The 16,116-nt window shown below is 44.4% G+C and overlaps 1 protein-coding gene across 1 annotated transcript in view; it reads right to left on the minus strand.

The window, feature by feature from the left end:
• Positions 1-16,116, minus strand: part of cntfr (ciliary neurotrophic factor receptor) — a 200,479-nt gene that overhangs the window by 160,407 nt on the left and 23,956 nt on the right. Inside the window, exon 2 of the mRNA XM_079179221.1 lies at positions 5,297-5,337. The gene's annotated coding sequence lies outside the window, so the exon portion shown is untranslated. The remainder of the gene's footprint in view (positions 1-5,296; positions 5,338-16,116) is intronic.

Here is a 16,116-nt window from a genome sequence, read left to right on the forward strand (position 1 = left end):
AAGACAAGAAAACTTACAGGGAGTTGACACACGAGGGGAAAAATGAGATAGTGCTAAGTTGGGATCAAATAAAGAGATGGAGTAATTTCAGTGACAAACGTAGCATGAGTGAGAGAGCCAGAGAGTGGAGGATTGGTAATAGAGAGATAGAGTGGCAGAATGACAAAGAGGAAGAATAACAATGGTGCCAAAGCCTCTTCCATCCTCCTTGCAAACGTCCCTGATCCCCCTCTTTTCTCTCATTTAAATTCCTCTCCATTGTCATTGCAATGCAGGCCTAACCCCCCACCGCCTGGCAAATACACACACACACACACACACACACACACACACACACACACACTCATGGACATTAGAGAGCACATGCGTTGACCTCCAGCAACAACCGGGGCCATCCGAGGACATCTTGGCTAATCCTTATGAATGGGAACACATGCACGACACTCACAATGTTTGCTGGAAAGATAGGCTCAAGTTCCCCCGGACTGCAGAAGTCAATGTGACCCTCGCCCCTCGCCATGCTAACACGGGTGTGGAACAGCAAGGAGCTTATCATCCGGCATCCAGTGTCAAACACCAGGCCAAAGCAGCGCTCACTCCTGCCTTGTCGACACGTGCAGCCGATACAGCCGGCCTTAATTCTATTCCGTGCCTTACTATTCCCTGGTCAACGGTGCTTAAGACCACAGTACACTGGCTTGTCAGCAATGGTATCTTACAAAGCAGACATACTGCTCTCAGTAGCGCTCGCACTGTCTACAGAGCTGTCTAACAGCAGCAACAGGGCTAGAGAATAACGTCTTGTCAGCACGATCAGGACACGGCTGGGTTAATACAATTCCTTGGCTTATCCCTTGTCAGCAATTCTAGGTCACGCAGAATGGCAACCGGCGCTGATCGTAATATTGCCTTGTCAATGTGCATAGCTAGATCTAGACTGTCAACATGGCCTGGAAATATGCACGAGACAGCGAGAGAGGCCTAAAGGATGCCTTGTCTGCACAGTCAGGACAACACTGGTGCTGTATTGTTCCTTGCCTTGACAGCAATGCTAGGTCAGAGATGGTAACAGTGATACTCGTACTGATGTCTTGCTTTAGTCCAGACTAGGCGTAAAAACACGTCCATCCCGGCTCTGGAACACTACATGCTGTTGTCTAGGGATGTCAAAATACCAGAAATGTTGTAGTTGACATCAATACCAGTGAAATTCCACAATTCTCAAAACCTAACTGGATACCAAGGTATAAAACAAAAATATAAACCCCATATACTTGAACATACACACCTTTATTACCATTTGCATACTGCTTTTTGCAAATGTATTAGTAATCATTCAACAACTAAATTCTACCAATTGCATTTAACACGCCATGAGGTTGTAATTTAACTTTGCAGAATACTTATTTTGAGGAAATAAGAGATCGGACACATCATTATGCAACCTCCGTATCTTAGCTGTTAGCTCCTTTATGTAGCCAAGCAGCACCGTGCCGCTCACTGGCTGCTAACAGCTAACGTTATCTAGCTCTCCTCCCAGAAGACTTTAACACGGATTTGTTGTTGTAACTTGAGAAATGAGTGCTGTCACGTTTTTTTAATTCGGCATCGACTTAGTACCGAAGTATCGTTTCCCGTGACATCCCAACTATTGTCTTTCAGAAGTAAGAATCTGCCATGGCGAACGCCACCTTTCCCACTTCCTACCCTCCTACTTTTCGGCAACCCTTGCCCTGACTGCACTAATCTACAAACGTGGCCTTCATTTCGATCTCACCTACACAGCTGTAAAGTTTCACAACGCTATCCCAGTGATACAATCTGTCCAAGGACAGACAGAATATAACACACCTGGCAAAGTACTCTAAACTCCCTCTACGGTAGTTCCCGCTACAGTAATTGTCTCCTGGACCACATGTTGACACACAGACTCTCAAGATGAAACAATATCTTCCCTTCATTTTTTAATGACGCACTGTATTGTAATAACTTAACGTTTTTAAAATATCTCTGAGATGAAGTAGTTATCTTTTACATTATAGCGTCCTTCACCTCTCAAAGGCGGGTTGTGTTAAAAACTAAAATAAAAATCCTAGTAACACCTGCCTCTGTCCGATGATGGCTATTAAGCTCCGTTAAGAGCTGCTGTGGGGGAAATTATAGAATATTAGATGTTGCAAAGGGGAACTAAAACACATCCTGATGTTTTACATCATGTGTGAACTTGGAGAACCTTTCAGATAATATTGAATCCATTAGTGCAGAACTGTCTCTCAGGTGACACACACACACACACACATACGGAAAACGACAAAAACAACTTGTCATAATTGTAAAAAACATGAAAGTCAATTTCAAAGTCAATTTGCACCGAACTGCATTTGCAAAATAAATCAAGCACCGGTAGAGGGTACATTGTGGACAAATCAGTGTCGATATGATCTAGAATACCCAAGTGTGTGCACGTGTGTGAGTGTGAGTGTGTGTGTGTACTGCCGGAGACAGAGAGAGCGAGAGAGCTGCGTGTGTGTGTATGTGTGTGCGTGTGTGTGTGTGTGTGTGTGTGTGTTAGGGAGATTCTGGTGACAAGGCGACCCCCAGGGATCAAAACACAGTCTCACATTACCGACGACCTCACACACAGACGCACGGTGCGCTTGTACAAGTGTAGATGACATGGTGGTGTCTGCTAAGCAATTTGTCAACCTGCATGCCAACAGGGACCAATGGCAGCAGCCGGAGAGTGTGAGAGAGAAAGAAGCAGAAAGGCCGTCACGGACCGTCTTACCAGTGCGCCACTTCGCAGGCAGAGGCTTCTTCGAACGCACCGCTGATCGGGGTTAAAGTTCGTGATTGTGGATTAGTCATTTCAGTTAGTTGCCCCGACCTCCGAGTAAAAAAAAGAAAAGGTAGAGCAGGCTGCATGATGTGAGGTTTTGTTTTGTTTGTGTTGAGTTCAGAGCTGCAAAACCACTTAGTGTTCGTCTCCCACCGAGAACATCTTCGGCGTAAAGGTTGTGTGGAATACGCTTCCTCCAGTGCCACTTATATCACTCATACATATTACCCATACTGGGCTGGATATCACTACACTGTTTACCGCTATACTGATATATTGCGAAGAAAACCATCCATCACAACATCTCTGTAACTAACTTTACAAAACCCCTTCGTCCAAACAGTTGGAACACCAACACAATGCAGTTTGTTTACGCATATATGTGTGGGAGGCGTGGGCGTGGAGGAGAATTTGACATTTCAACTTTAAAAAGGTCGTGCCCTCCGTTGTGTTCATAACTTTTACTCCACAATCTCCTATCATTTGAATAAAATGTATTACTTTTGCATACCCTTGCCTCTGACCGAATTAACAGCGACCTTTAAAGGCTCGATGCGAGTCTGATTCTGTGGCAAACAGTGTTGTCAACGAGTCAAGAAAAATCACAAAACACAAAAAAAATAGACGCGACGTCCCACTCTCAGTGCAGTCGTGAACCTGCGAATTCTTCTGACATGGACAAGTACTTCGGACAAGTGAACTTTATAAATCAAGACAATACATATAACAATGTCTGTACAAGGATGAACTATGCATGAGGACTTAAAGGCCAATGTAAACACCAGGTTAATACCTTCCTTGATGTCCTCAAAAGTCAATACAAATACTCTGCTCAAAGCAAAATGAAACATTTGAGGTCCTCAAAGGGAAAGATTATTATCTTGGACAGAAAGAGCTCCTCTCCTGAGTCTCGGTCCCCTGAGTCTTCCCTCTTTACGATTTATTGAATGTGTTTCTGAAGCTCAGTTCTTTGTTTATCATGATTATGCCACATGACATACGCCTTGCTGCGAGGCAAACGTCCCGACGGGGGAGAAGAAATTTCTTGAACTTACACTCAATTACAGTTCTGGCGGAAAAAAAACAGAATGACGGAGTAACTACAGCGCATTACACCTGGCTGTCAGCAGCAGGCCCGAGGCTTCGGCGGGCTTGTGTCCTCGGTTCAAATCCCCGAACTGGCACGGGCTGGGGACGTTTTGGTCTGGCTAAGGGGAAAGCAAATGAGTAATGGTCTCCCCTCCCTCATCGGCCATAAAAGCTGCCCCGAAGCAAGGCCCTTAACCCCACGATTCCTCTGGTGCAGCTGCTGTGTGAGCAACGATTTGCATTCGCTAATTCTGCATGCATATATCGTCTGTCATTCACGCTTAAAAATAAACCTGTAAAGATCGGACGCAAGCTCTTTTTTTTTTGAGTGCCATTAAACTTTAGCTTCAGTTCTGCGTTAATAAAAGTGTGTATACATACTATTAGTGTTCAAAGCGTTGCGCCAGGCATTGACTTCCCTGTATGAAACCCTAGAGCCCTGAGCTGTCAGCATGAATGCATGGCCGTGGCCTTCATGGAATCTGGATATCTGTCTACGTGTGTGTCCGCTCCGTCTGCTCATTTCCTGTACCTGTGTGTGTGTGTGTGTGTGTGTGTGTGTGTGTGTGCCTCTGTGTGACGTGTGCGCCTCCTGCGTGCCCACATGTCTGAAGTTTCCCTATCTGAGCGCCGACATGTGTGTGTCTTGCTGGCATTTCTGGACAGAGGAATTCTATCCGCCTCCATGGAGTCCTTTCAACGCCCACCGCCACACACACACACACACACACACACACATCCTGCTGCTGACATGCGCATGTCACCACGGCAACCAGATACAGCCAGAGACGTGTTACTGACAGAGGAGCACAGACCACCATACTGGCGGGCCAGAGGTTCTCGTCGTGGGGTTCAGGTCAGCCGCCGGGATCGCTTGTTGAATCACAACATGTGAATTTTTCCGACAATGTGCTCGAACTCAAAACGCATCAACTTACCGCAGTTCGTTGGGAATCTTATTGCTGATTCAAGAGGCCGACAATGTAATCTCATACAAAGCCTGCCTTGTTCCCATATATGTACGACAGGTTCACAGCATTTATGAGGCTTTTCACACATGTGGCACTGAAACCATCATCTTCAAAGATGTCATGTGATGGGGGGGGGACACATTTACCATATCATGCAGATTCACTGCTTTAATGTTTGAGCGGGGGAAAACAAAGGATGAGAGCAACAGTTATGTCTATTTACACGGAAAATGAAATGGCTTTCACGCACCCCTGGCTTCTGTGAAGCGTACTCGGCACAAATAGCAAAAGCAGCGGTCTAAATACAACGAGACAGAAAGTGAAAAGCTGAAAAACAATTGAGTTGTGGTGTTTTTTGAACGGGAGTGAAGACATGTACAGTTTCTCGTGAGCTTACCTTGGACAGGACGAAACGTCAGCACGATCCTCCTCTTCACCCTGTCAAAAACAACCCAGAGTCAGTCACTGCGTTCACAGAAAACGTGCACTAGAGGATTTCAGAGTTTCGGCAAAAGATTCCTTTGCTTTTCAGACATCTGCCACAGCGTGGCTACCTTGTGATTGGCATTGTCCAGTCCGGGAGTTGCCCGCGTTTTTCGTCTCACAACTTTAACCCTTACACCGTATGCTTTCAGTTTATTAAACTCTCTCCTGTCATTACTGGTTGCAAAGAAAACAAGGTGGCGACGGACAAAAACCAAGATGGTGACGGCCCAAATGCCAAACTTCGAGGCCACAAAACGGCAGACAACATACCAAAGGGCGGCGTCACGTTGACTACGTCCAATTCTTTTACACGGTCCATGATCTGGGCCCATTAGGAAAGCTCATCTATGCGGATATTTAGAATAGCATCTGTCATAACCACCCCATCTTTTCAGCATCCTTCAAAAAACATTATTAGTTAAATTGGTTTGTATTTGTGTTTGTAAAGAGATAATAACCTGCTTAGAAAAATGAAAATGTAATCTCCTAAAGTTCTCCCCTCACCTAGCTTCATTCTCTCAGCAATTTATTCTCTAATGGTGTTTATGTTCATGGTGTCAAAGTCAAAATCTAAACATATAATGCACCCCACAGGCAGTCCAGTGCAGCCTTATCTACTCTGTGCATTGGTTCCTCCATCGCTCCTTCTTTCCATCTGGTTTCACTTCTCTCCACCTGCCCATCAGTCTGCAGCCAGGGACAGGTGAGCCTATTACACGCTTCTACACACACACACACACACCGTCGACTACACACAGTCATAGGTTCACGCACAAAAACCCCACTCGCTCGGCTTCATGGTAAGTTAGCGTGCCACGCACATCATCCAAATCTGCTGTGCTGTAAAACGGCTGTTACCACAGCCAACGTCACGCTCCTGATGAAGTGCTCTAGTGGCGCACATAAAAGCTGCAAAAAATAAATAAATAAAGAATACAATACTAGAGAATACAATTGGATAGGTACAACTAACTGAATGAAATTGAAATGTTACGGGTAATTGAGTCAACTTTTACAAGGACTGGACCGAGGACAACATGCATGAGAGTGCAAGTAAGTACACTTCCCCACAGCTCAACATCGTCAGTCTAACTTAACTGCTAACAGATAGGGGACCAACAGTCAGTCAGTCAGTACTGCTATTATCGTGTTTCCTTAAACAGAAGTATACAGCAGCTGGTAATTGGATAGTAGTACAACATAGTTTCCGACGCTTGAGTGCGGACAGAATTACATCTTCTAAACTGACAGTTATATGATGTGTAGAAATTATGAGGCTGTCGTTATCTAATCACTAGAGTGAATGAAATTCCATGGATTTGTGTGGAAGAGAAAACGTTCCGCCGGCCATCCAAAGGTTCCGGTCGAAAGCCAACAAGATAACGATTATGTACTCCGGGCTTAAAAAGTGATGATCAGCGCACCAGCAGGACGACTCACCCCGATGCATTAACCACAGCGAGAGCATTAAAAGCCAGAAAGCTTATAAATAGTTGTCCTTAATATAGATGAGAGGAAAACACATCCTATGGCGTCCTCGTGTAAATCCTGTTCTAATCACAGCCATCAATTGCTTAGCTCTGGCACAGGATTCCCTCCTGCACGAATTGCAGAGGTTGTGTAAAATATTTTTTAGTACCATTTTGCCTCCTCGCTGCATCTTATGGTGTTACAGTTCTGTAAAAGGAGTTTGGTGTCTTGCATAATATCGTGTTGCCTTACATTTTCCATCAGAGATACCTCAGTATGTTGGATTATTTTGCCTGTTTTATATGTCGTTCTTATGCAGAGTCGGGGCAGCCCAGCTCGGTTTCTCAAGCGGCATCAGTGGCCGAACGGCTATTTATTTATTTCCAGAGACCATTGCCTGCTTGGCTCGAAGAGAGAGAGAGAGAAAGAGAGAGAGAGAAAGGAAGAGGGAAATCTGAGCTGCCGTGCAGCGACATAGCAGAATGTGCTATCACATGAAACATCACCTTTAAGATGCTCACACTCTCCCTCTTCTTGTTTGTTCCTCGGCCTCTCTCCTCGACTCGCTCTCCCTTGCTCTTTTTGTGTCTTTGCCGTACCAACTCTGTGCCTCTCCCTCCTCCAGACCTCCACACCAGCTGTACTTTTCCAATTCAGCAGTTCCTCAACTCTCCAGATGACACCACAGGATTTCACGCCAGCTCAGAGCACACAAATAATAACAACGCTAAACAAAAAAGCAAAAAAAAAAGTAGATAAAAAATAAATAAATAAAAACGCTGAACAGAACCAAGCAAATCAGCAAAAACAACTCCCACAGGCCTCTGTGCAGTTCCAGATAGGGAGCTTGACAGTATTAGCAGGCCAGGCTAAAATTACTTATGTGGAGACTGGAGAGTGAAATAAAGAAAAGACCAGAAGTGAATAATGGGAGAGAGCTAAATATACAGTAGCTACTACAGAGAGAGGGATTAAATTAGATGAGATGTGAATGCGAACAGTGAGAGGTAATTACACACTCAGCATGTGTCCTTTTAACACCCCCGTGACAGCAGATCACCCTAAATCCTCAGCCGTAGATATCCAACCATAACACTGGAACAGCATGTTCTCTTGCTATTCCTTGTATAATCTTAAAGTCATGGCTGTAGGCAACATCTTAATTCAGGCAACCCCGTCAACAAAATTACATTCAAGTAAACCGCTCTCGCAATCACGTTTTGTGGGGAACCACAAACAAGTGGTTGACGAATGATTTAAAAAAGAACATCGTAGTTTGCCTTAAAATTACGATGAAATTGAAAACAGATAGATCCACCAATATTATCTACCTATATTATATAGACAGTACTGAACTAATTTTGTGTGTTGCAAACTAACCGTCTGTCTCTTTGTGCAAGAACTGTGGGTCCTAGGACAAAATGTCGAGTGTCCATTTCTAGCTGAGGTGTGTGGCCTACGTTCCACCTTTTTGACCCTTGACCAACTATTGTTGAACCACACAACCTTGAGGGCATTCAAGGGAGCGAGATCCGAGATTTCGGGAGGCATTTCCATTGCCTCTCGACGGCTCTCGGCGTGGCGACGGCGAGCCGGGGGCTCACAGCTAACGATGACAACAGCGTTAAAAAAAAAAAAAGGTGGAAACTACAGCAAAAGTGCTGACAGCAAACCGTGTTTACCGGAGGGGGAACCGGAGGGTGGTTGCCACGCTTCCGTGACGGCGCTGTTATCAACCGTACCCGCAGCCAATCAGTGGGGCACTAACATTCACCGAAGGTAGCCCTCTAAACACGGCTCCTTTCATTTGAAATGCAAAAGAAAAGCTGTTAATGCGTCTCCTATCAAACACCGGATTACTTTTGTGTCCATTTTACCCCACAAGCACATGTGCTAATACTAAATGCTAATTAAAGGATTTTCTTTTTCCCTATAAATTACCGTGTCCCACTGTTTTTGTTATGAAGCTCGCTCAGTCAGTGACAGACGTGGCAGTGTGCCATGCATCGCATAATGCACTTTGCAAACAGATGTCAATGAGATTTGTTTGCAAGGATAAAGGATTGCAGCAAGAGGGGGGATTCGCAGCAGCCAGCAGCCAAAAAGCTGGGGTTGAATTTATTTGTTGGTTTTCTGGTCGTTTCAGCACGTAACAAGCTTTTAGGAATGAGGTCAAATTGCATTCTTCACTTTCATTATCATCGCCTGTGTTGCATCTGATTCATTTTGTCCATCTGAGGGACAAAACATGAGGTAGCATCGGTCTCACACAGCTTCACACGCTTTGTTTAATCTCTGGCCGAAAAGTTTCCACACAGACATTTAACTGCGATTCGATTTCTTTCTCATGTGGCTTTTACTTCTACATTCTAGGACAGCCAAAAAGGATGAGGAAAACTTTTGGCGTTTAAAAACATCCCGTTGCTCAAACAAACTAAAAATAAAGACAGAAAATGAAAAGGTTACCCCGGCAGAGGTACTATAAATCAATGGGCTGAAAGGAGTCATAGGAGCCACTGAACTGCACATTGCACAAAATCCAATGAGAATCCAGCCAGCAGCCTCCCAATACTCCCCTTCTTCTCTGTTTCCCTGGCTGTTCTATTAAAGCCGGGGCTATTCTTAGCGAGCAAGGGGATCGGGTTAAGAAGATGAAGGCTGAGAGATCACGGAGAGACAGAGAATCTAACTAAGAGCACAGTGACGGGTAAACCCGCTGACAACCCGCTCGACCTGCCCATTTATTTGGAGAATTTGTGCACCAGCCGAGCGAGAACATTCAATAGAATACAATATTTCCATGCATCACAGCACAGCGTGAATCTAATGGAGGCGAGGAAGTTGCCGATTAATATTTAATGATTCATTTTTTTGTAAAAGTGCAGTTTTGTTTAAATGTCTCCTTGATGCCGACATCTAAAAGAGAACAGCGAGGACAAAGCAGAAGAGGAAGCAGGTAAAACCAAGAGAAAATGTCATAAATAAGTAACTGTTTTCGGCTGAAGATATTATCAGTCCCCTCCTCGCCCCATTTAGTTGTTCAAGTGAATAGCTGTCTACCTTGAATTAACATCTGGATGGGGGCTGAACCAGCATCTGTAAAGTCACAACAGCGACCGGAGACGACATTTCAAGTCCTCACAATTTTTAAACGAGAATATTGACAAGTAATGAAAAAAAAAAACGGCGGAAACAATCAAATAAAAGGAAATGTAACAGTGACAACAAGACTCAGGAGGATTGCGCTGTTCGGATGTCAGAGGTTAAGAGAGCGAAGCGGAGGCAGAGCATTCGGACTGTAAGCCTCATGATCTGCTTCATAACTGTCATCTGACATCACTGCAGCAGATGCTTTATCTCTTCATCTCTGCCCGCTCTAATGTAAGGGGCGGGGGTCTCTGTCATACTGTAATCTAATGAGAACGGACAGGACAAAGGGGCAACAGACAAGAGACGGTTTAGTACGGCCCACACCGTGGAGATGGGGCTAGAATGAGTGGGGTCCATGAAGAAAAGAAGGGTGTGACTGTGTGTGTTTGCATATGTGTTAGAATGCAGCCAGCAGAGCAGCTTTTACAAAGCTTTTAAAAGTGACACTACCTAATCTCTTATGTAAATAGGCCCTAAAGCGCATACATAATGTGTTGATTGGATGTTTGCGGCCACACATGCTTTGTATGAACTTACACATCCTGTGCTCCAATTACCCCGTAGAGCTGGCCGAGAGGCGAGATGGTCGAAGTTCGAAGTGACACTTTTGCCACATTTTCGTAACGTGCGCAAATTCTCCGCCAGCAATTGGTAAAGCGTAGCTACTTCAGGAAGACAGACAGACAGACAGACAGACAGACAGACAGACAGACAGACAGACAGACAGACATATGGCAGTGGTCAACAGTCAGAGCTAATCTGAGGGAGTGTGATGCTCTCCTGTCACACAGTCTTCCCCTGATCACGCTGTATAAATAACGGCATGTTGAGTACAACCTTGTGAAGTGTGTGTGGGAGTGTGTGAGAGAGACGTGCGAAGGCATAATTAGGCTGCACGTCTCTCAAAACATTTTGTTTTTACATCTGTGTCGTCATGGACAAGTTAAAACAGGGACACCTTGCTTTACACATCACGCTGAATTTATTCCCCGTATGTTGGGAGTCTCTGTATTGTCTGGTTACCTGTGTCCTCGGGTCCAATGGCCCAGAAAGAGAGCCACCTTTATACTACGGGCCGGGTAATTGGTCTGAACCAACTCTTTAGGATTCATAGGGGAGCACAAAACTTAATCCATAGCTTCATGTGTGATATTCAGCATGATTTGGGTTTTAAAAGAGCACAGATCAATGTCATATTTTAGATTAAACTGAGAAGCTATCTACAGCTTTACTGTGGTATTGTATGTTCCCCTTAACTAACCCCCTTTTGTGTTTTCTTCTGGGTGTAAATGTTTCCCCCTTTTGTTTCTTTGTAACAGTCAGCGATCTCAGTGCTCTTAGTGTTCGGTGTAGCTCAATGTCTGCCGTGGACCTGAGCTTTATGGATTCATACCTCCAAAGAGCTGCATCACTTTGGGCTAGTGGTCAACTGTGGTCACGCTCAAGTTAAAGTGGTTTGCTATTCATCGAGTAACTAAAACTCTTCTTTTTTCACTGTGTCTTGCTTGGATTCACACACAGACAGAACTAGGAGGCTTTACAGATGTTGCCCAGAATGACCCAGGGTAAAGAGGTCGGGGGGGGGGGGGGGGGGGGGGGTCAAGGCCTTTACCAAAACAATTCAGTCTCACATAAGATATACACAAACACACACACATACATACACTATGCTGACAGCTGACTTGCAGAACAAGAATAGAAAGTGCTGTGTTCTATGCTGGAAATAGACTGACATTGTAACTTCTTACTAGAATATCATGTAATGAGAAAAACCTGTAATTTCACACCAGCACGGAAACGATGACCGTGGGTTATCTCATTATCTGTAATACCCCAAATGCGTCTTTGTTCACAACTGAGTGGCATTAACACGATCAGATCTTGAGCTCAAACTGTGTTTAAATTACACTGACAGGCAAAATAAGAAAATAATACAACAGGAAGAGGTGAACCTTTCGATGTCAGCTCTTAAAAAAGCACGTTGGATTGATTCGGAGTGATAATTGCATGTTGAATATGAAAGTAAGTGAAAGGCGGGCTTCCATAAACCATGAACCACCAGTATTTAATCCCAGCGAGGAAAAGATGTGTTTGGAAAAGAATCTGCCGAAGTAAAGCAAAAAATAAAATATGCCAACCGAACTTCATCCCTAACTCTGAAATAGTTCATTTAATGTCAGCATTCGACAGATCAGAAGTAGAATCATGAAGCCTTTCTATGCTCGGAGTGTCAGGGAGAAAATATGAATGTTAAGGCAGGAGGCTGTCGATGCTTTTTAGTGGGAAATATTCATGGTATATTTTATTTTACCATGTAACACGATGTTTCTGTCAGAATCATGAACCATGCTGTGCATAAATCAGACGCCTCAACATAAGAAAATACAACACAGTCTCTTCAAAAAGGGTTTCATCTCATATTATTGACTATTCTGGCTCATATATAATGATTATATAGGGCCCGATATATACGGATGAGGCATTTCTATTATCCGCATTTTTGTGATAACAAAGTGGAAAGTCTAAAAGCTATTTCCTCCTGCAAATCAAGTGGGGAAAACTAAATGCGATGTGTCAAAAGAGAGTAAAAAAAAAAAAGAGGTGTCATCGTAAAAGCTAAGAGAGAGACAAAAACAGAATAGCAAACAGAGAAAAAATAATGAACCCTCAAGGCAGTGAGAAGGACAGAGAGGGGAGAGTGAAAGCCCAGAGGGGTGCTCAGGAGATACTCACTCCTCTCATTATTGCATGCGTCCACCTCTGCACCGCAAGATGTAAATGCAGTGAAAGCAGAAGGGAGGCAAGAAGGGTGAGGGAAAGAAGAGAAACACGTAGAAAGTGTTCTCTCCTCTGGCAGATTGATAACAACTGTCTGACTCGGTTTCAGATTGGGCAAGAGGGAGAAAAGGGAGGAGGGATACAAGGTAAATGAAACGAAAAGGCTTTATCTAATAGATGGAGGAGGAGGGCAGCTGACAAAGATGGTCATATTTGGTGGGGAGATGAAGACAGAGAAGGGGGAGGTGCTGGGAGGGCTCAGAAGGGCTAAGTGTTGTTCCGAGAGGAGCGTGGGAGATGGAGCAAGGAGGAACAATGAGACCATTCGACAGAGATTGTTTCACTTGAAATGGAAGTTAATGGGAAGGACTGAGAATGTGCGACTGTTGATGTGATTGACCGATATTTGTAGATGGGAAATAGAGAGCGAGGGGGGATTTAATAGAAGTAAATATCCTAAACCAGGGCTATTTTCAACTACATTCAGGTGGCCATTCACAGAAAAGGTTGAATTTAAAGATAGAAACTAATTAAAAAAGGCAAAAAGAAAGAAAACGAGGAAGGTAGCTTGAACATCTGACTTTGCTCGTTGTGGTCTGGCATCGGCAGCCAGACGTTGGCTTGGGACATGGGTACCTTTAATGTGCATGGACCTCATGCAGATGATCAGCCTTTTAACCAGCTGCTACAGGATCGAGAACTGGTCCCACTAGCTTAAAACATCAACGTGCTTATACCCGATTCCACGACATTGCGGCTCTGGCTAGGTTGTTTGCTTCTTGTTTTGGGGTGATTGCATCGTTACAGCTTTAGATCTGGGATGCATAGTTCTAGAACTTGTCCTTAAAAGTCAGCAGTTGAGAGATGTAAATCGACTAACTGAATCCCCGTCATCACCGAATCGCTCCCTACATTTCACCAATTGGCTCAGATTTCAGCTGTACGCCTCAGGGGACTGTCAGCGAGTCGCTGAGTTGATATGACTTAGGATGGCCTTGCAAGGCTAAAGGGAAGGACTGAGGGCTGCAGCTTGGCAGGTGAAAGAGTGACAGATAAAATGACTGGCAGGCTGATAAAAAGGCTGTCATCTCCACTGTGCTGTGAATAAATAACTGGGTGAAGGTGTGGCGAGAAAGGATTAGAAAGTGAAGGAGAGGAAGTGAGAAAGACATTGAGAATGAGTGAGGTGGTATCGGAACGTCAAACAGGGGAGTAGGGATGGGAATTCAAAAGATCTTATTGACACCAATGCCAAATGCGGTTCTGTTTGTATAAATATTTTCGGTGCACTACTGGATTCTGGGGCGGGCCTCACAACTGTCAGAAATAACATGCCGACATCGATAAAAGGAATAACCTCGGAGGCATGCAGTTCCAATTGGATTGGACAGTTTCAAGATATCGTGATACACAATTATTTCAGCTACATTGATAATAACAAGCACACTCAAATGTATCTGAACCATCTGATTACTTAGCACTAAAGTTCTTAAAACTAAAGTACATCTCAGAACTTTCCATTTATCAAGTATTGAATTCAAGAGTCTAAAAACCATGTGGTTCTTTGATAGAGACACATTTTTTTATTGAGTTACCAGAAAACCTGCTACCTCCTGGTATTTGTCGTTATCTGGCCACAGATAATGAGTACCGAGAAATGGAACCGACTCTCTAACTAAGAGGGGGGTCAGCGACAAGGGTAAAACAAGGAATGGAAATTTAGACATGCAAGAAAGGGAGAGGAAATGAGGAAAACAAAAAGTGTGTCAGATGTGGGCTGAGAGGGATTCAGCAGGATAGCAAACGCTGTCAGTTGGCCAAAGATGGGAGAGATTGATCGCGAGGCCAAGTGGATGAATACCAAGAAAAATCTAAAGAGCAAAGTGTGGGGGGGGGGGAAGAAAAGGAGAGGGATGAAGGTAGAGGAGAGGAGCAAAACTGGACCAAAATGGCCTTTAAATGCTTATCAAAAGGAGGGAGGGAGCAAATCGACGGATATAGACAGGGGGAGGGAGGGCAGAGACCAACAGACAGGAAAGTGGTGTGAAATTGACATGAAAATGAGGGGATGCTTGGGGAACAGCCAGCTCGCTGTGACACCCGAGGTCTGAGAGGGTTTAGGGTAGGGTTGGCTCAGCACGATAAGATAACTGCCACCTTATCTGTGGTCGTCAGACTGCTAACACACAAACACTTGCACAGACAAATAACACACATGCCGCTCACACACACACACAGTTTCCCTTGGTCCGGGGAAAGCGGACATGGACCATTAGAAGACTGGCAGACAGGTGTTTGGGGCTGTGATTGGAACTGATTCAGAAGTCCGTGTGGTTTGTGAAACAACATCTGTGTGTGGATTTGTCATATGTGTTTATACTGTGCATGTGACATGTGAGGGGACTTTACTGTGTAAACCGAGCAAGGGTCCAGGAGTTATTATGGTTTTGGTAGAATATGATGAGTTGAAACCGAAGTTCAAATCGCCCACTTCTATGGCATGTATGAAAATATCCATACAAGCGTTTTTTCAATGTCTTAATGTCACGTCGATCATTCGAGGCGTTTGCTTTGTTTGCTACCTCCATGATGTACACGTTGTAAGTAATAGTGGGAGGCAGATGGGGCTGTAGGGAGTAGCAGAAGTATAGACTGAGAAGATTGGGGTGAGAGAAATTGAGAAATAATAGGAAGAGAGGCAGAAAAGAGAAAAGAAGCAAGAACATTATGACAGAATCAAAGAGATGAGGAAAAAGCTGGTGACTGATTGCATTATACGCTGTATAATCAAGAAACACTGGCGAAGACAGACTTTCCAATTCAACTAAACTGAACAACTTTTTGGAGCTTTGCAAATTTCGGCAACCTGGGTGTCAGAACCGAGCCACTCAACGCTGCGACCAAATAATCCAACATATACTTTACCCCCGAAGGAGATCAGTGTCGTTTAGGTCCCTATTATAAAACAAATCAACATCATGATCCGCCATCATTACTTTGGCAGAGAGTCGGGGACAGAGATTGGATTTTTATACCCCGGTTGCTTTGACGTGAAGGCTGTGAGAGCCAGTCTAACGATTCAACGGTCATCTCCAGCCATAAATGCTAATTAACAGCCTCAGCTGCTGGACATTCATTTCCTGCTATAGCCGAAAGGGAGGGCCCATTAAAAAAAAATAGGGTGCGCGTGGGGTGTGTCATGTGGGTGTGTGAGCACATTACCGCGTGCATGTCCTCATGTGTGGACGCGAGGGTGAGTGAGTGTCTGTCCGTCCGTGTGTGTGTGTGTGTGTGTGTGCGCAGCATCATGTGTGACAATGTGTGAACGTCTGC

This window comes from Pholis gunnellus, assembly GCF_910591455.1.
Source record: "Pholis gunnellus genome assembly, chromosome: 18".
In the NCBI taxonomy this organism is placed as follows: Eukaryota; Metazoa; Chordata; class Actinopteri; order Perciformes; family Pholidae; genus Pholis; species Pholis gunnellus.